Genomic DNA, 20,513 nt, shown 5'->3' with positions numbered 1-20,513 from the left:
CATGGAGACAAGGCACAAGGTGAAGCAGGTACGGATATGGACTGCATTGAAAACAACATGGTACACTCAATATGCCAAGTACAAATAAACTAAACATAGCTGTTTATTTGGCATCAGAAAGCATCCAACAGAAAAATAAATCCCAACTTTCAAACACTGACTTCCCCCCACCTTTACCTACTTGCTGTTCAATTAATTTTGACAAGTTAGGTCCACAAAATTAATGCACTGCTTCTGCAGACTGTACGTTTCCAGCCTCCTCATAGTTCAAATTTTCAAGCTCGTCTACACCTTCCCACTCCATTCACATCCTTCTCAACCTCCCTTCAGAAATGCAAGGAAAGTATGTCTTCCGCTAAAATCTCAGCCAGCAGAGACCAACCGTGGTTCTCTCAAAATGTGCCTACATTTGCTCTACCTCTCTCCCTCCATCTGGCTCAGCCGAACGCCTCCCATCCACTCGCAAAGAGATCTTCTTCCTCTTCCCTTGAATATGCCCCTAGTACTCCTTCAGACTGTTAGTCTTCTTACAATGAAGACAATCTTCATCTCATGAAGACAAAAGTCCTTTTCCTAACAGACTCAAGGAAGAAATATTATTTACAAATGGCATAGTTATCTGCTTCATATCTATTGAAAATATTCATCAGACAGACAGCAATACCTAAGTATCTTTCACCACCGCTGATTCCAACACAGGTTGAATTAGTCACCTTAGACTCATATTCAAACTGGAGAAGTTTTGTTTATAAAACTTTTCTTCTGAGCATGCCTGAGATAACCACATAACCACCAGAAACTACTGAAAACGAGAGTATTTTCTTCTTCCTGGGTTTCTAGTCAAATGAATGCAACGATCCTCTCTGTGCATGGTACTTCTTCATCGATTTATGCCTGTTGCATAACAATATAGACATAATCTATCATGTTTTTACTATAAACTAAGTCTAAAGAGGATGATACACTGCCTCTAGCTGGTTGCGTGTTAATCTCAAACAACTATATCGATGCAAATCTGCTGTAGTTACCTGAAATACTTTGATCTGTTAACAGTGTTTATATTTCTACTGTCAACGTTTAATTCTCCTTAAAAATCTTTCTTTTTAATCTAGAAATATTTCAACAGTGAAAAATAGAAATAGAAAAGGAAAATGACAAGGAAATATTGGAGGAGATTGATTAAATATTCATAAACTAGGAAATGCTAAATTTGAAGTTACACATGGCAACCTTAATCCTAAACTCTCCTACAAGTTCCTAAAGTTCCCTTTAACTACCTGACCAACACTCTATCTTAAACAATTTTTCACAACTTTAGAGACACCACCTTTTAGTAAGACAAATGTTTTGTTTCTATAACCTATAGAGCAAACTGTCTTTACCCAGCTTCCTGCCAGTCAAAAATACCAAAATACCAGAAAACACCTATGGCTTGTACACTGAGCCAAGTTCACCACTAACATATGCCCTGAAACAACTACGAGGAAGACAGTTCCACTGCTAAAGTGAATTACATGTTATATGATTATTAGCCTTGATATAAAAGAAAAAATTTTGGAGAATAGTTGTTGTTTTTCTAGAAAAGACATCAAACTAATGCCAGTGTTATAACATAAGAATGATGCAAATATACAAGAAAGAAAATATTACAGGATTTATTAAGTGTGTATGAAAACATAGGCAAAAATAGGACCATCAATTTGAAAAACAGTAATTTAAAGGGACTATACAGTATAGCACAGTTGTATGTACAGTTTTAGAGATACCACAAGAAGTCTCCTTAACATAAAAAATGCATATGTATAAACACTCAGATTTACAATTGTTTTACACTTGGGCATTTGTAAAGTTATCCAAGCAGCAGCAGCAGCTGCATTCCTTCTGAGCTTAGCACTCTGAATCCTCATTTTTTTAAGAAAGCCGAAAAATGGTAAGGCATAAAAAACCCTCTGACTTCTTCACAGTGAATTCTTAGCCAAACACTCTGAGAGTTTGCTTGCTTACTTGCTCTCAGTCCCCTGACCATTACATTTTATATACTTGTCAAGCACAAGACTATAGCCCTGCCTCCTCCTTTCTTTCAGCTACATGACACTGCTGTTACTTTTCTGCAACTTGTAGCTAAATCAGAGCTTGAGACAATACATGTCAATACTCAAATATCCAGAAAAAAGACATAGGATTGAATAATTTATTCTACAGACCCCCAAGAGTGAGAATGACTTTCATCTGTAAAGAAACCATCTCATCTTCCCTCTATCTCAATAAATAAAACTATTTTTTTTTTCCCTCCATTTCAAATCAAACGCCACCTCCAGACTTCAGTGGATCACATGGGTGTTGTAACAATAAAAACCAAAAACAAACCAGAAAGACCCAACCCCCAAAAACTAAACCCCCAGACTCTGTGTGGTTGGTTTTTTTAATCACACTTTCCTCAGAAACACCAAAAATAAACTCTGCCAAGGTAGGGAGCAATTTGCTTATCTGATGAAGTAAACCAGACTATGTCAGCAGACTCACTGCATCCCAAGGAACTGTAACCAGACAAAGGTACTTGCATGGGATTTTAAAGAAAGACAGATCTGGCTGGAAGGGGGTCGGTACTGTTCCCTCAGCCCTGAAGGCCTGCCCCCGTATGCCCTGCACCAAAAGACGGACAGGGTGCCCTATGCTAGACCTGTTACTGGTTTTAGATGGAAATACCTGTTGGAGGAGAGGTTACAGATGTCTCTGTTCTGGCAGAAGTACCGCACACACAACAACAAGCGATACCGAGTCTGAAATTTGACTGCACGACAACATTCAACTTCCTCTCTGCGTGCTGACGCAACGTTAACTTTTGAAGCCTTATTATGATCATTGAAATTTCAATAAACTCACTCCACTGTTGAACAACAAACTGAAACATGTTATCAGGCAGGGATTTGTTCAGAGCCGCCAAGGATACACTTGGCACGTCCCACTCCTCTGTTCGTTTCAGTGGGGCTGTTCCAGAACAAACACACATTCAGAAAAATTTAAATAGTCTGGAGCAGCTGGATGCAATCTTGATTCTTACTTAGGAGAGCAGCGTTCAAAAACGTGTCCAAAAACGAACCAAAAGCCGTGTGCTCAGATCCAAACTTGGAGGGGGAATTCACATGACTGCTGAGGAGCTGTCAGCGGTGGGTCTGTGGGAACTGGTGGGGGGGAGCCGAGAGGAGAGGACCACTTTCCTGGTGGTTACGGAAAGTCACACAGCTGCTCAGTTTTATTATCTGGGAAATGTTACAAACGTCAGCAGCGAAGGGTCAACTAAAAGGAGCCTTAAAATGATAAATGAGATCAGCGTAATACACAGTATTACCTTCTGTTTCTAAAAAGATAGAGTTTATGTTGGCTGGAATAATTTTAGAAACATCCCATGCAGAACATATAACAGGAGGATTTTCTATTCTCCCCTTTCCTGAAGATTTACCAGAGATCTCGACCAGCTCTCACAGAACCAGGGGGGATCTAGTGGGAAGAGCTGGTCTCTCACAGCTAGCCACTGCCTTCGTCAGTCTGATGAGCAGGTTTAGCTCTTAAGCTGTTAATGGCTTTTAGTGGCAAATCCAAGAAACCTGCAACAGGGCAGGAGAGAGGGAGGCAATGAAGACCAATGAAGACCCAAAACTCAGGACATTTTTCTATTCAAATGCTTTCTGGAGATGCTCCCCCCAAATTTAATGGAGGAGGAAGAAAAGATTTCAGCAAAGCTATTTTAATCTGTAGCTTTTAAACAGGGCATATGCAGGGTATATACTGGTTAGTATATTTAGTTGGTATAGGGAATATTTTACCAGCATTAGCTATGCAGAGCATTATCAAAATGAGCAGTCCCTTTGACCGAACTCTGTTCTCAGTTAGTCTCATCTGAGGCTTAACTAATGTCACTCAAGTTAACGGAGTTGCTTTATACCAACACAATATTATATTTTAGACACTAAGAAATGCTAGCAAGAATTAATTTACTTAATTCAAAATTCATAAAAAGACAGCAACTTGTGCTTTTATCTATAAGCATGTAGTAAAAGTATAAAGAATACTTTAATGTATAGCTAATGAATTAACATTAATAATTAAAATTTAACAATTAACAATAATTAACATTAATAATGTATAGCTAATGAATTAGTATAGCTAATGAATTAATAAACAGCGTAAAAAGAAGCAATAAAACTGAGAATGAAACAGACCTCCAGTGCTTTAGATAAAAATCGATTTATAATTCTTCAGATTTAATATTTGTTTTACAGAAAAATCTCTCTCTCAGAACCTCTACAATCTCTCCAAGTAAGATACAAAATCTCTTAGCATAAGATATAAAATCTCTTTGGGTTAATTCACTGTTCTTTTCAGCTAAGGCAAAACCCACAATCATCTTATTTGGGTTTCTTGGTAAACAGATTAGATCCACAGATGCAGGTACTGTCTTACATATGCATGTGACAACCACTGGCATATTGCTCTAGCAGTCCTCAAGCACACATTTCTCTACCAGTTAAACAATCTTTCCCGAAATAAACACATCTTTTCCATTATCACAAGCTATAAAGCACTTCAAGAGCCCTGAAATGATCTTTTCATTAGTTTGAGATGCTTAAGCATCCCAGTACCAAAACATCCCATATAAGCCTTACGAGATAGGAAGAGTATAAATCCTGGTCTCCCATTCCCTTAATGAGAATGCCTAATAAAAATGTAAACTAATTCTCTTGGCTGCCACTATCCTGTCTACTGAATGAAATCTTCCTTTTCACCCTCATATATTTATATAACTTTAAAGCTACAAGATCAGTATGGCTGTTTGAGATTATTCATCCAATGCCACAAGCTGGCACTAGTTTCTTAACTTCCCTCATTTCTTTTTTTTTTTTTTTGCCTTGTCTGAGACCGGACAGGATCACGCGCCCTGTCGGCAAATCCATCCTCTTCAAGGCGATACTGTAATAGCCTCACCGAAGTCCATCCTCCCCCAACAATGCAATCACAAACCCCTTAGCTTGCAACATTTCCTTGTTGAAGCTATGCTTTAGTAAATTTGAATTATCTCTGTGATTATAAACATTTATTGCTTTTAAACTCAAATTTTAAATATGCTTAAACCGTGCTTTCCTTTCTCTCCCTGTAAAGGCCTCCTTGTTCTCCTAATTCAAACAAACACAGACGGTGCTTCTCCTGCAACATTTGTCACTGTTATTAGCTGGGTGGACACTTCTGTCTCCTGCTCTACTTACACAGAGGTCCTTGCTCAGCCCTTTCCCTGCATCCCCGGGGTCTCTCCGGGGAAGCGAGAGTTTCAGGCAGGCAATAATCTGGCTGTCCAGCACCAAAAGGAAGAGAATGGAGATTTCAGCTCATTTTCATGCCTGACCTGGAAGCCAGCCAAGAGTGCCAGCAGCACCTCTGAACAATTTGAAAATAATAAAAGAAAATATAGACGATTTGAAAATATAAAAGAAAAAATAATCCTGAAGCCTCCAGCTAAAAGCCAGGGGTTATAAGAGAGATCCCAGAAACCGTGGGGTCGTGCAGAAAAGCAAGTTGTCTGGAGAATGGGTCAGGGAATGAGCTGAAGCACGGGTCATTCTCAGACGCGGCAGCAATCGCAGCTAACCGCAGAGCAGAGCCATGCCGCCCGCACCAGCCTGCTTTTACCACCGCCCAGCCAAAAGCAGGATCGCAAGACGTGTTTCAAGGCCAAGAGGTACCAGGGTGGAAGCTGCCAGGAAGAATATGTAGAAGATGAGACTGTTGGAGAGGTGGGCTGCCTTTCATCAAACAAAGCTGGAAGTGAAAGCATGCTCATTTGGTCCTGATCGGCCATCAAGCCTACTGCTAAGGAAGCGTTTCTCCAAGCTCACTCCTGAAAGCACGCATCTTGCCAGGGACCAAACAGGGAGAAGGCTGCAAACCTGCTCTTCCCTTCTGCTGCTCTTGTGGCACGGTTCGCAGGTGAAAAGAAGCGCTTGGGCCCCAGCTAGCCCAAGGTACTCCCAGGGGACACAGCTGGACAAACTGGTCTTTTAGGTGTGCTTCTCCACACTCTTGTTGGGTGCCCTCCCTCCTACTGCCCCACGATCGCCAAATCACAGGTTTGGAACAGCCTGGCAGGCACCCAAGCTTGTTCCTGGCTCTCCCAGGTAAACGCTCACTGCCAAGGAGATGTACTTTCCCTGGAAACAGCAATCCTCCCCCTCCTTGTCTCACATCCAACAGGGTGAGAGAGTGTCTCCCTGGCCAGAGAGCAGGCTTCCTGGCAGAGAAGGTGCTCAGGCGTGGAGCACTCAGGGACATCAAAAGAAAGCAGGAACTGAACACCACTACTCCTTTGTGGGTTTGTACAACAGGAATTAGACCACTTAGGAGACAGCCTCCAGCTCATTTGTTTATTATAAGATGCCTAATGCATAATTAGGCAGGAGGCCCTGCCCTTCAGAGTCCCTCTTCTTTCAGCCTGTGCTCTAACCTTTCGATGAAAAACAGGCTGAAGAAAGGAACCGAATGCGTTTAGTACATGTAATATAAGCAGGTCTGGTGGCATGCTGATACTTCCCAGTCTCCAAGGAGAGGATAACAGCTGTCTTGCTGCTTCAACCTCCTGCTCCTGAGTTGATTCACACAGTGTCTGAAAAAAAAAAAGCTACGCCACAGTGCCGCCGAGCTGGGGGACAGGCAGAGCACAGCCTCCCGTGCAAGCCTCGTTACGCAGCCCTACACACAAAACGTCCCACACCAACCACTCTGTCCTCGCACGAATCATGAGGGTTTCCTCCCAGCAAGCTCCAGTCGAACCTTCTGGTTTTTCTAACACTTTGTTTTTATGCAAAAAAAGAGCATTTTTCTTTTTCCTTCAGTATTGCCGTTTTCCTGGAGCACTAGAAGATACAAGGCAAGGGAAGGGCTTCTGAGAAATGCTCCTTCCTGCCGCAGGCCGCTCCTGTTGTCTTCTCCACACAAGTGCAGGACGTGGAGGTGGTCTCTCTTGCCTCGGTTGCGTTGGTCTCTGGTGTGTGAATACAGCTCCTCGCAGGACTCCATGACGTTTCCGTACTGAGCAGGCAGCCTTCGAGATGAAGCTAGGCCAGGTGGTTTTCCCTCACAGTATCCATCCCCCAGTGAAGCTCTGCCTTTCGGCAGTCGCTGCAGCGTGCATTGTCAGGCCTGGCGGCTCACCTGCGCTTCAGGCTCCTCGCCATCCTCCCAGCAGCACGGGAAGGGGAGCTCGCCACCGCCTCAGCCCTGCTCTGCGTTTCCTACTGCTGGCAGCCACGCGCCCCAGTTCACACAGAGAGCAGCTCCCAGAGGAGACAGCACATCGAGACAGACCCTCTGGCAGCTGCCCGCTGCCTGCAAGCCTGGCCTACACTTTTTAAATACGCACACGACTCCATGTAAGAGCTCGCTGACGCCACAGTGCCCCTCACCACAGCCCTGCCCGCACAAGAGCCTTCTGAGCTCCCAGCTTCCAGCACTTAACGTGACTTTCTTCCCTGTTCACAGAACAGACCCGACAAATGTCATCCAAGCTGTTTTGCTCTGAAACAACAGACGTGGGATGATATCACCTGCAATCTCATAAAGGTGTGTTTCAGGCACTGAGGGCAAGCCAAAAGTTTTTTTTTATTGCAACTGATTCAAAGCAAACAGAGAAATTCACATGCCTGGCACTGAGGTAAGACATCAGATCCGCTTTAGATGATCTCCTGCAATGCTGACATTACACTGGGCAGCTCAGCTCTGCGCAGAGGAAGACAGCTTCTGCAGTGATGGCAGCCACTTGTAACACGGATCCTCAAACCTGTTTCTCACAACAACTAAAAACTACATTTGCTTCCATTTGGCATTTTTCCCACCCTCCTGGAAACACCACGGTGAAACAGTTTTTTTTCCAAAAAGTTGTGACTTAGAATAAACACACACAAAGTTTCCTTTGAAAATGAGAACTTAATCCCAATGTCAGCGATCACGCAACTGCTAGAGGAATAGTGCTGCTCAGCACCCAGGCCAGGCGTCTCAGCCACAGATGGGCAGACAGACACACAGAGCACTGGCAGCCACCTCCGGACACTGCCCATTCCTGCCTGGTGCCTGAAAGGGACCGATCTTCTGGGGTGAAGCCCCCTAAGGCTCATCTCCTCCCACCACCATGGATATGCAGACATTGCCTTTTAAACAGGAGCTGCCAAGGAAGGGAGTGAATGAGTAGGATCTGCAGCGGCAGTTGCCAGGGGTTAAAAGCTGCTCTTGCAACAGAAGAGGACAGCTCAGAAAGACACTCTGACTCCAGATCTGACTTTTTATTCCAGCACCCACCCAGATTACAGCCCAAAGCCTTCACAGGGTACTGCTCCCCCCCATTTCGGTCATTGCCCATTTATGTGCACTGCTAAGAAATGCAACAGCTGCAAATCAGGCAGAAGAAAAAGGGTTTTGAAATCTATGACTGCTTCATCTGGCTTACAACTGCATTTCTGGCACACGCGCAAAGCGCATCCGGATCACACTTTCTTCATCGTAGACAGGGACCACAGGAATTGCCCGCATTGTGTGGAAAATGTATTTAATCGTCTTCTACCAAGGACCGAGATCCTCTGTAAGACACTCTGAAAGGGGTAAGTCCTACGTCCCTATGCGGGGTAACAGCCTAAGCTCTATTTCCTAATTATGTCTGACCTGGAGGTCATAAAGATAAGTCATCCAGCCCTCTTTTTGACCCAAGCAGGAGAACTGTTAGCTATAGCGGGTAAACTCTTCAGAGCAAGAACTGTCTTTCTGAACATGTTTGTGTTGGGATTAGCACAACAGGGTCCCCTGACAAGCATCCCAAGAAAAAAAAAACCCCAGGAGGAATCTGCAGTGTTGAGGAGGCCTGTACAAACAGACAGTGCAAATGAACAAGAGCCCATGTTACCTTTCAACCCTCCTACTTAGCGCTTAGGGGTTGCCCACCCTTCTCCCACATGTGAGCCCAGAGACACTCCTGCCCTGAGCATTACACCCTTCAGCACTTACTGAGGACAAAAGAAGGTGCAGTTTACACTTACTTTTACAGCTCCATTAAAAGGTGACCTGCAAATAAAAAAAAAATCAAGCACATTTAGTATTATGTGCTGAATGCCCCCAAATAAACAGGATTAGATGAGCATTCAGCCCTCATGTAAAAATTAGGCGAAAAAACTGGCACTGAATGTGTACTTTGATTTTACGTTCATGAAACAGAGTCCTTCCTAACAGCAATGTAGTAAGCAGTTCCTGACAACTACCGGCCTCACATTTCCGCCTCTCGCTGCTTGCAGACAGCATACTGGGATGGAGGTGTAGCAAAAATATTATTCCTTTGAATGGCATATTCCTGAAACCGCCACAAGAAAGCTGGGAAAGGCGAGGGGACAGCAGGCAGGTCCCACTTCCCCCACTTCCCCTCTCCTCACCCTGCTCGGGCACCGAAGGCTACGCTTTCCAAATGCACTGACCTGACACTGCGCTAAACCCCATGCGGAGCCACTGGTGGATCAGACATCTTTGAAGATGAGGCTCTGAGATCTATTAAAAATATTAGCAGGGCATTGCACAGCTACAGGTGGAGCTTTCTCCTGTAAAATATTGAACACAATAGCTATTTCCGACTCGCGTTTGCCACACTGCTTTCCCGTCCTCCTCCTGCGTTCGGCCCTGTTTACCTGACTCCCCTCCCTCAGACCCAAGCTCAAGAAAGTGAGCATGTGCTTAAAACCCACCAACTTCAATGGGAGGTAAGCACATGCTTCAGTACTTTACTGAATGGGGTGTTTAAATGAATGTAGACCTCTCCCACCAGTGCTCTTCTATACCAAATTTGCACTTTTATTATCAATTACCCTGTATAAGTGATGAAAAATTAGCCCATAAGTGATGTGATTACTTCATAGCTACTCCCATTCATTCTGACTTAAAAACATAGGGACATGTAAAAGAAGATTAAGGGTTTTTCTGTCATGATATTCTTATATCTCTCCCCTGGCTCACAAGAGGAGGCTGTTAAGCATCGTGCGGCAGTTCTCAAACAACCTTGCTCTCCCCCTGATTCTTATTTGCCATTTCTCTAAAGTGAGGCTTCACAAAAAAACTACATTAACCTACAGAAATACACTGCAGTGGTGTTCAGAAAGTTATTCAAATAAAGTCTAGCACCTAGTTTCAAATCTCTTAAGTAAACAGTAGCTTTGGTGACCTACTGTCATCAAAATACATTCTGGTACATGCTTACTGTTTGTCGGTTTAATTTGGCTTTTTAATTTCTCATTCTTTTGCGAAATCTGATACTGCTTTATAGGTGTCCAAGATGTTAATGTAAATCAGCAACATTATCCTACAACTAAAACTCTACTATAAAAACTTTAAAAATACTGTTTTGTAAATACAAGTGTTAGAGCAACCAGAGGTGTGCATGCTCTCTACATCTAAATACAGAATTTCAGGCAAATTGATTGACATTAACAAGAACCATTGTTTAAACTAAGAAACCAAACAAGCGAGTTATACCAATTCCTGCCAACAACAATTCATTTTTTTGTAGACTGTTAAAGACATCTGCAATGGGTTAAGAAAGAATTTTAAAATAACTATAATTTTAAGCAGGAGATCTTTTAAATTAAAAGCGCTAAAAGAAACAAGAAAAGGGAGTAGGTTTTGCCAGATTCGCGCTTACATTTTAGAAGAGGCAGATATTGGAGTTGAACAGAAAGCACAGAAAGCACTGGACAAAAGCTGCTTGGGTTCATCATTTCTCCTTACCATCCTCCCTGAATAAACCCACCTACCTGATGTCTTTCTGCTTTCAGCTAAATACGCTGCTGACACGAAAGGCAGGTTTCCTTTTGCCTTGCCTGGGAAAAAGCATGCCAGAGAACAGCGTTGCAGGCATGGTCACGCCCCGCGCACAGGCACGGTGGTGTCATGCCAGTGCTGCAGCCGGGAGCATGACTGACCACTCACAAAACAGAGGAAACCAGCCAGAAAAAAAATGCCTGGTGTCTAAAACACGAAATAAACAAACAGAATAAAAACCCCAAACAGCACTTTTGTTGATTTCACATGGCCAGTAACAACAGTGGACATCATACTTCAGAAAAATATCCCAGGAGCTTTCCACAGAGCAATACTGGCATGGCTTTTTGTTGTGTGTGCCTGATCTAGCATGCTCCAAGCAGTCCTTCCACTAATATTTCAGCATACAATTAAAAGAGGCTAATTGTGTATGGAGAGAACCATGCATGAAACAGCGGCATGGGGGCTGGCTGAGCCTCAGTCCCTCGGCAAGTGACTTCAAGAAGTTTTCAAGCAAGTCAAGGAAGAGAGCAGAACCACAGTAGAAACTGCAGCAGACTGCTTGCCCAAGAGCTACACATGCAGAAGTAACACTTAAATGAGACGCCCTCTCTTGAACAATTAGAAGCATGATTCAAAAGGAAAAAAAACCCAAAGACATACACACTGAAAGATTTAAATATTTTTTAATTACTCTATTGATTTACATTAATTTCAGCTATTTTCAAACTAACACTCAACTGTTGGACTACTACGCAACGCCATCTAGTGATGCTAGTTGAAAAAAATCATGCTACATCCTTTATTAAAAAGGTTCACTCTTGCAAAATCCTTGTTAGTAGAACTACAGTTTCAAGAAGTGCAAAATTTTCAGTACCTATAAGCATTTTCAAACCTACAGCATTAATTTAGCAACAAGGTCTGAACCATTTTATTTACCCTGAAGTAATTTACAGATCTGACAACACAGAAAGCGAGCTGGGTTAATCACATCAGAATTTAAACATGCACACCATTTAGTCTTGAAATGATACGGGGACACGTGCAAACCCCAATAAATTACCTTCCAGCTTTGGGAATAGCTACAGATAGTATTTGTGTGATAAACTAATTTACCTAATTTTTGAAGATTTCTGTTGGTGTGTCTAAAATACCTGCTTGAAAAATTTTACCCCAGCCTTACAATCTCAAGGGAAAAGAAACCCTGTTCAGGTTTAAACTCTCTTCTTTAAGAGGTGGAACCACTCACTCAGTCATCTGCTGGCAATAGCTGCTAGCTGTAATTAGCTTCTGGTGGAAATTGCCAGCAGACGCAACTAGAAGTTTAAATCAATTGGCCCTGCTTCCTCCTTACACGAAAATTGGCGTTCCAGGGCTGCATTCCAGCATGATGGATCTAAGAAACCAAAGCCAATTTGACAAGAAAGGGAAGTGTCCCTTTTCATGGCCTGCTTTAACCCTGAACACGCTGCATGTTCCTCGAGGATGTCTCGTTTTTTCATTTTTTTGAATCCCCAAAGAAAGTAACTACAAATATACAACAAATACTCCTCCGAAAAAGCCAGTGTTCAGCCCCAATTATTTTCACTTCACAGCTGTGAAGATGGAAGAGGGAGGAACAAGATGCGAAAAGTCAGAAACTGAGAATAAAGGTAGCACATGTAACAGGACTTGCAAGAGGAAGCAGGAAGGTGCGTGGAAAGCCTTCCTCAAGCACCAGTACTGCAGCTGGTTCACACTCACCCCAAACACCATGGGCTCATGACAGTGCTGCATTTTGGCTGCACCATAGTGCACCTTTCAACAGTAGCACAGCAACTGCCGCACAGGTACCTGCTCTCACCCTGCTCTGCTGCACACCCTGCCTTCCCCCCGTTTTCTGCGTTTGATCAATATTTTATTATTTCAACATTCAGGGCTGCATCAGCCTGTAGCGGCGTATGGGCTGTGCATTCTTGTGACCTGTCCTGATCTTGTCCTCCTTCATACAAATTTTGTCAAGCAGATACTGAATGTTCGGCTGCGACGAGTAAGTGGTATCATTGCTTTGCCAGCACTGGGCTTTGCGTAAGTCTTGCTGGGATTTAACTTCCTTGTATCTAACTCCCAGGGCTACCTGAAGACCTCGAATGGTAAAGAAACACTTCCCCAAGGCCACCATTAATTTGCAATGAACATGTCTCACACTTAGGCAATCGTTTTCAACGAGATGGTATCTATAACTGGGTGTTGTAACCACTCTTCAGAAATAACAACTTTTTAACAAATCATGTAAACATCTACATCAGGAGGCTGCCTGAAGTCTCCATGTCAACGGCACACATGCACACCTGCCTTATCAACCCGGTGGCACGCACACAGTAAGGACTTCTGTCAGGCTACCTTTCGGCACCCACTTTATTTGTATACTACAAAACTTAGCCTTCAGACTCACCAGGGAGTAACGTGATTTGAGATATGTAAGAAACCCACATGCAAAATATACTAAATACAGCACATAAACGAAAGCTTAATGGAACAGGGAAGAGTTTAGTCAAGCAGAAACTCAAGCATGGCCTTTTTTTGACACTAGATAGACTGGTCACATTGTAAACTACTGGAATTATGTAGATCCTGCTACAACAAAGTGATGCTAGCAACTGTTTTGATGCGTTTCCTGAAAAGACACGCAGTGACAGCACAGCAGAACTGCCACAACCACTCACACTCCAGCTGCCCCATATGTGCACAACTCTCTCCTAAACATCTTTTAATACTCACTTAGTAATCCTACTTAAACAGGTCAGCTTCTGAAAAGGATGGTGTGGGGGGGTTATTTACCAGAACTTTTCTAGCAGATTAACCAGAAAAAACATGCGTGCACACGCTTGAGTATATTACTTACACACAATATTACACTTTAACAGCACTTTTAACAATTTTACTTCCTTTTAAAAATCTGATTTTAATATCAAACCTCTTCCAGCATGCTAGATGGCTTTAGCTAGATGTGATCTTTTCCCCTCCAATTAAGAAGAAAACATTCTGTAGAATCCTGCCTACAGGCTATCTTTTTCTTTCCTTTTTAAAAAGCCAACACTACTTAATTATAAATCTGGTGTTTTGCACAAAAATGGGATCTTTCTTAAGCTCTCTTCTGCTCTGCGTTCCTCTGACCTAAAATTGCAAAGCTGTTTCCCAAGACTTTTATCATGTCTTTCTTGTTAAACAGTTATTCTTCTTATTAAACAAGCAATAGAACAAATCCTGATTTCTTCTTTAAGCAGTGGAAAAGCAAAGTTTCTGCCAAAAAATCTACATAGCCAAGAATGTTAACTAATGTACATCCATTGCTTTCAGGGCTAAAGTAGTTTGCACAAGATAGGAATCTCACCCAGGAGCTGAAACTCTCCAAGACATATGCTCTTCAGAGAGAGTGAGCAAGAGATTAATAGCTATATAAAGAGGAGCAGGGAAAACTGGATTCATACTTAGTCCAAGGATTCCCCGCACACTTAAGCGCTGTGGAGTGCTTAGCCCTCTGATACGCTGGTTTCACGCCGCGTGGCTCCATCCCCCAAGGCAGTGTGGGGCTGTAGGACACAAATCAGTAGTTCAGCTCTGCCATGCCACACGAGCCTTAAGTCTTTCCTGATGGAAAGCAGGCAGCCGCCAAAACGACCGTGCTGCGTACAGCACCTGCATCATTCTCTGCCTCTCTAAGACACCGTTCACTCAAAATCCAACATCGTCTTCACCCGAAGTACCAGTCTGAGCAGAAATATGGCCCATAGGCTTTGCTGCTCCCGTTGAGATCTTGGCTCGGTTTCTGTATGCTTGCTCTTTTCTAAAGGGCAGAACAAAGAGAATATTTGGCTTTAAAAATGCCTCGGAAACTACAAATGAAAAATTACATGAAAAGCGTACAGCTTTAATTACATCTCTCAAGGTAGCATTTTTGTGTCCCCATCTTGTCTTCTCTCTGCGCTGGAAATTCATGAGATGATCGGACGTACAAATGTTCGTATTTGTATGGGAAAAAATGACCTACATTACACCCCCAGCAGATCATGTAAATAACAGGACGTAAAGTCTCACAGAATTAGTTTACATTTGAAACATTTTCAAAATATTGTTTTAGCTGGGTATAATAGACCACCATAAGATGTGACACACAGCAAACACAGGGCTGCAATTAAACAGCTGGCGAACAGCCAGGAAGAGATAAAGGCCCAGGCTGTCACTTGCTAGACAATATATATGGCTATTTTGGCAGCCAAACCCAAACGTGATAATTGAGCCATGACACATTAAAAAGGCACACGATTTCCAAGGAAAGAGTTCCTGAGCACTAAACAGGGAGCATCTATAGTGTGCTTACAGCAAACCAAGATTTAGGAGTAATAATGAGATTGGACTGATTACGATTCAGTGGTGCAAAGCCAACCTTGTTCAATGCACCGCACCACTGTAAGCGGTTATATACAACCAAACACAAAAATACATGTATGAAGCCCACAAAGGCTGTCAGTAGTAGAAACAATGGGAATCTGAGGAGTGTGTGGCACTGTCTTGAATTGTTTCTCTACCTATTTTTTATATTAATAAGGATTTTATACAGTAGTATTCTTATCTCCAGAAATTACAGTGCACTCGATTTGACTTCCAACACTGGGAAAAGCCCCAATCTATATAATTCAGTTTTAAAATAAAAATATATAGTAATACATGAAGAGTAAATAACTCTTCAGAATCACACTTTTGCTGTAAAGAAAAATGACTGTTTTGTTTAAGACATAAAGAACCTTAACACTGACAGCAATAGCTGTTTGGGAGACAAAGTCCAGGAGCTTTTCCAGTGTTTCACTGCATGTTTTATTAAATAACCTAAGCACAGAACAAACAAATATACCAACAGAAGACACGGTTTTAAGTTAACACCCAACAGCTATATAAAGCCTCCTATAAATGCACTCCATCAAATTAACATGCTGACATCAATTGCACTTCCTTCTTGAGTAAAGGTCTTGAAAGCCTATACATTGTCAGCCCCCAGTCCGTTCATTCACTAACCTCCCACAAAGTGTAGGTACTTCATGATCTAAAATTATGTTTATATAAAAGAGAAGCTAAATTTAGGCTCTGTAATAGGAAAATCCCCATGAAGAGTTTACTTCCTAATCTTATTCTAAACTTAACCACATTAAAGATGTATTCAAATAAAGAAATTGCGTGTGTACCTTCCCTAACCAAAAGTTGCAGTGTATCAAGAGAGCTTAAAAAAATTACAAGAATCCACTTTTAGGCCCACTAGCAGCAGTGATATCAAGAAGACAGTTGCACAGCTCTTCATAACATCAATACCAATGAACCAGAACTGAGGCCAGTGATACCGACAAAACTTTTGAAAATGATCCCCTGCACTGAGCATTAAAGAAAAAGGGGAAAATACAGAGACATTAAGAAGGGGTCCCTTCAATTTAACCTAATTTCTTACCTCAAATAAAAACATCAAGGTGCTTTAAAACATACAGATTTCCCCAAAACAAACTCCTTACCCACCTCAAACTCAAACACACACTTCATATCTAACAACCAGAGCAAACTGGCATTGCCATACTGGGCCAAAATGAAGAATCAGCATCCATACTTGACTTCATACTAAAAACAGTGCAAGAAACTGTAATAATTACATAATCTCCTTTTACAAAATTATCTTTAATGGCTGTGATAGTAACTTCATTAAGTGTCAGTAAAGGAAATGAAAAAGCTTAAAGATGAGGTCAGAACATGCACTTTTGGCTGCTTCCTCAGGAGATGCATCAAATATGTTACTTCTGTCTGAGAAACAGCGGACTCCTGAGGGTAGCTGTTATGCAGCCCCAAAAAGAAAAATGAAATCATGGTACGAATTTTTCTGACCCCCAAATTAAAAGGAGCATAAGGGGACAATTCCAAGAATAAATTAGTTGATCTTCATCTGAAAATTTCATACGATTGCATGGATCAATGCCATATTATAATAGTGAAATATATTAAAGAAGCATAGTCTTTATTTTTTTTGACCCCAATACTGCAGCAGACACACAGGCATATTATTCCATAGGCTCTGCCAAGTGATGTTTAGTGGAAGCTGAAACACGGCCAATTCACACTCCCTTCAGAAAAGCATTTAAACACACACACACACACACGTTTTCCTGAAAAAGGTGAGAAAGGTATGGCGTGCTTTTTCTGACTCAGGGCCACAAAGCAGAAAGGCAGTCATTAAAAAGGTAGAAACAAAAGAAGAATGAAGAGGAGCAAGTCCAACTTAATTAACATAGCTCATACACTTGCCCCTTGCCCAAATATCCTATGAAATCTCAGTAAAAAAAAGATTTTTTTTCATGGATTCTTTATTCCTGTCTGACTGTGAACAGCCAGTTATGAAAAGAGCTCTCATGGAATTAAATATCATCCAAAAAGTAAATTTTCATACAGATTAAGGGAAAGTATGATGGAAAACTGTTTTAGGTCAAGGACCAAACAAACATAAATAAGTAGCTTTGCAGTACATTCGAGAACTGTGAATAAAGCTGTGTCAAGCAGAAAAGGAAAGACTGACTAACAGATGAAAAGGAATACTACAAGTAGGTAGTTTCACCTACCCGGGAATCAGGGAGTGTTTCTGGTTATGACTATGTTAACTCCGTTCAACCTTTGGCCACTAGTAACCAGCTGTAATTGCAAAAGAAACTTTGTCTGAAAATACAAGGAATTATAGGTAAAAGTTTTTAATCTTCTGCTGCATAGAGTAGTAGCTGTAGAATGGTGTGTCCCAGTATAATGCAGAACACTAATCCTCCCCAGAAAGTAGAATACCCTGGAGTAGGTAATAACATTCTCTGCAAAGTAAATCCTCTCTTTATTTATACACTGGCACAGTTTCCCGATGTTTACATTTATTCAACAAGCCAAAAAATTACTCAGACTTATTTTTTCTTTATATTTCACGTTTAGAAGAACAGCAAAGCTCTGAGCACCTGGACCATAATTAAATCTATAATTCATCCAGCAGCATGAAGACTAATACACAAATAAATTAACTCCACCTGCCAGAAGAATTAATAATACTGGGAATAACTTATTGCAGATACCAAAAATGAGAACAGAAAGGTTTTATAGTAAAGCTTCTGTCTTTCAAACTTCATTTAGGAAGATCTTTTTCCCCAAATTCCTATTCCAGTGGCGATCCAGACTCCAACACCAAAACTTTAGAGGCTAGGAAAAAAGTCAGAGAAACTACAAACTGAAAGACTGAGAGGCACAATACCCGTCAGCACAGTCTTTGAGTCACGCTACAAGCAGAGCATGGCTACGCCATTAGCACGCTGGGCCAACACTGTTCCTCGCCGGGAGAAAGAAGTGCCCTTGGCTGGCGCTGCTGGCTCTGGAGCAGAGCTGGGATGCCCCAGAAACACGTTCACTCCTAACGGCGGTTTCAGCCTCTTGGAACCACATGCAGCCGGTGGAATTTCAAGTCAAACAGCACCCAAGATACTACAGTTTATACACCCACCCTAGGACAGAAGAGTGCAAGGTTGTGTTTCTCTGTCCTGTTCTGCACCGTTTCTCTGTCCTGTTCTGCATACAGGCCAGATAAAAGCCAGGGTCTGGCTTGTACCTCGCTTAGAGACTGTAGTTATACACTCCAGCAGTGCCAGGATGACTGACGGTGCTTTGCACTCTGCCAGCTGACTTTGTACCGAACAGAGATGTTGCATATGGAAAGCACAAGCAGTTGCAGCACAGCATCTCACAGACGCTGCTCGTCAAGCATTCATTGCTAATGACATCTACTGCAAAACTAACCAGAACTGACCCCTCAGTTTTGTGATCAGCGACCAACTTGAGAAAAAGATCAACAGAATTACTTTCAGAAATAACATTCAGTGCACTGCATGGACCGCTCACTGCACAATTCAGTGTTGCCTTTTTCTTTCCTTCAGGCTTCAACAGTCAATCACACTTTCAAAGTTAACAAACCTGGAATGCTTCTGGGCATAAATGGATTTGGACTAAGACCTGGGGCAATACGGTCTCTCCTAACTAGCTGTTCTTCTTACGCACTTTCAAGCAGGAAACCAAAGTGACATTTCTATTGGTGCAGTAGTATTTTTCAAACCTCCTGAAACTAGCTGCTATCACATTGGTGGGCACGTGACACCTTTACTGGAGGATTTTAGAGGGGAGGTAGGCAGCTTACCCCAGGTGTAGGAAGAGGTATGCTCACTGTCACTCCTGTCTCCTTACTCTCATGTTTAAAAACAAAAAGAGAGTGCAGCTGAGTCCGATAATCCAGATCAGAGATTTTATTTACATTTACTCTTCACAGGTCAGAATCTGAATACAGCAGTAAAGAAAAATTAAGCACACCAAATTTGCATTTGTCAGAAAACAAAGCAGAGGGTTACCAAAACCTCTCTTGCAGTCCTGCCTGAGTGAAAAGTAGGCAGTAGCCGTTTACAGCACAAATACCAAGCACGGCCTGCTCCTCAGCTAACAACACAGAGCCGCACACAGAGCAATTCAGAGGCGATGCAAACGGCCTAAACAGCATCCAGCAGGATGAGGAGTCACATTCATTCACTGAATGGCACAATCCTGTACTTAAGCAGGCTGCAGAAGGGACAGGTACCCATTAGAGGGGAACGGCCTGCCAGCACACAGCCCTACCACCCCGCTGGGACTCAGGCTTCTTCAGTCGGCAGTGCCGTACCAGGGAGCTCAACAATGCAATGTGCCCACAGCCATTCGAACCAAGCACCCAAGAAATCCGGAAAGCTGGGTCCCAAGTTCAGACCTATTTTTCCAATGTTACATACAGCCTAGGTATTTGCGAGGATAGATTAATTTTGGCTTATGATTTCTTGGCTAGCAGAGCTTTGTCTGCCTCAGACTACAGAACTCCCCCTCATGCTTAGATGGAATAAGGACCCAGGGAATTTGAAATTTTCTAATAAAATCTCAGTGTGAGAGTTAAAATGTCAGCACTTCACTGTTTCACTGGTGATCACCTAACAGAAGCAGCCAGCAAACACGTTTGACCCATTCCACAACCCCCCCGCTTAACTCAATCCTGCACGTGCTTCAACTTTTCTCCAGATACGAGCATACAAGGTACAAAATTAACCTTGCCCCATGCAAAGCAGAAGGTGCCACCGTGCAGATTTAACAAAAAATTTAAAATTTTGCATCAGCTTCTCCTGCATTTGAATGAGGCTGGAGTGCAGTGACACTCCTGGCCACAGAGACTGGGACATGGCTGGTGCAGGTGCATCAATGCGCTCTGCAGGCCTCCCCGCGCCCACCGCCTGAAACAAAGCCCTGAGCCAGAAAACCTCCGCAACCCAAAAAAGAGATAGCTTGTTGCAACCACCAATTCCTCTTAGGAAAGGGATAGAAAGAATCTTCGAGGAGAATCTGAAAACACCTGGTAATTGTATTAAGAAGCCAACAGTAGTGTGATTTCTTACTGGTTGTGTCTGAAGGGATAGAAGGCTAAAGGTGAAGAAGGTTAGCCAAAGCAGAAGAAACCTTTTCCATCCCTCCAGCCAACAATTGCCTAATGGAAAGTGCCTAAAGTACCCACCCTTTTAACTGTTAAAAAGGAAAAAAACAAACTGTGTTTTTTTTTCCCCTCAACATTCTAATACCTT

The 20,513-nt window shown here is 42.4% G+C and overlaps 1 protein-coding gene and 1 long non-coding RNA gene across 7 annotated transcripts in view; both read right to left on the bottom strand.

The window, feature by feature from the left end:
* The window catches only part of UBE2E3 (ubiquitin conjugating enzyme E2 E3), a 58,850-nt gene that overhangs the window by 22,163 nt on the left and 16,174 nt on the right, over nucleotides 1-20,513 (bottom strand). Inside the window, exon 2 of one of the 6 annotated variants that reach the window (XM_075153367.1) lies at nucleotides 9,072-9,096. The exons of the other annotated variants lie outside the window; for them this stretch is intronic. The gene's annotated coding sequence lies outside the window, so the exon portion shown is untranslated. The remainder of the gene's footprint in view (nucleotides 1-9,071; nucleotides 9,097-20,513) is intronic. 6 annotated transcript variants of the gene reach the window in all.
* LOC142083641 (uncharacterized) lies at nucleotides 11,498-19,025 on the bottom strand. Its single transcript, XR_012674128.1, has 2 exons — nucleotides 18,128-19,025; nucleotides 11,498-14,659 (listed from the first exon to the last, which is right to left on the bottom strand). It is a non-coding gene; the product is annotated as an uncharacterized LOC142083641 (long non-coding RNA).

This window comes from Calonectris borealis, chromosome 6, assembly GCF_964195595.1.
Source record: "Calonectris borealis chromosome 6, bCalBor7.hap1.2, whole genome shotgun sequence".
Classification (NCBI taxonomy): Eukaryota; Metazoa; Chordata; class Aves; order Procellariiformes; family Procellariidae; genus Calonectris; species Calonectris borealis.
Note: the sequence above shows the minus strand (reverse complement) of the source record. Positions and strands in the feature narration are given on the sequence as shown.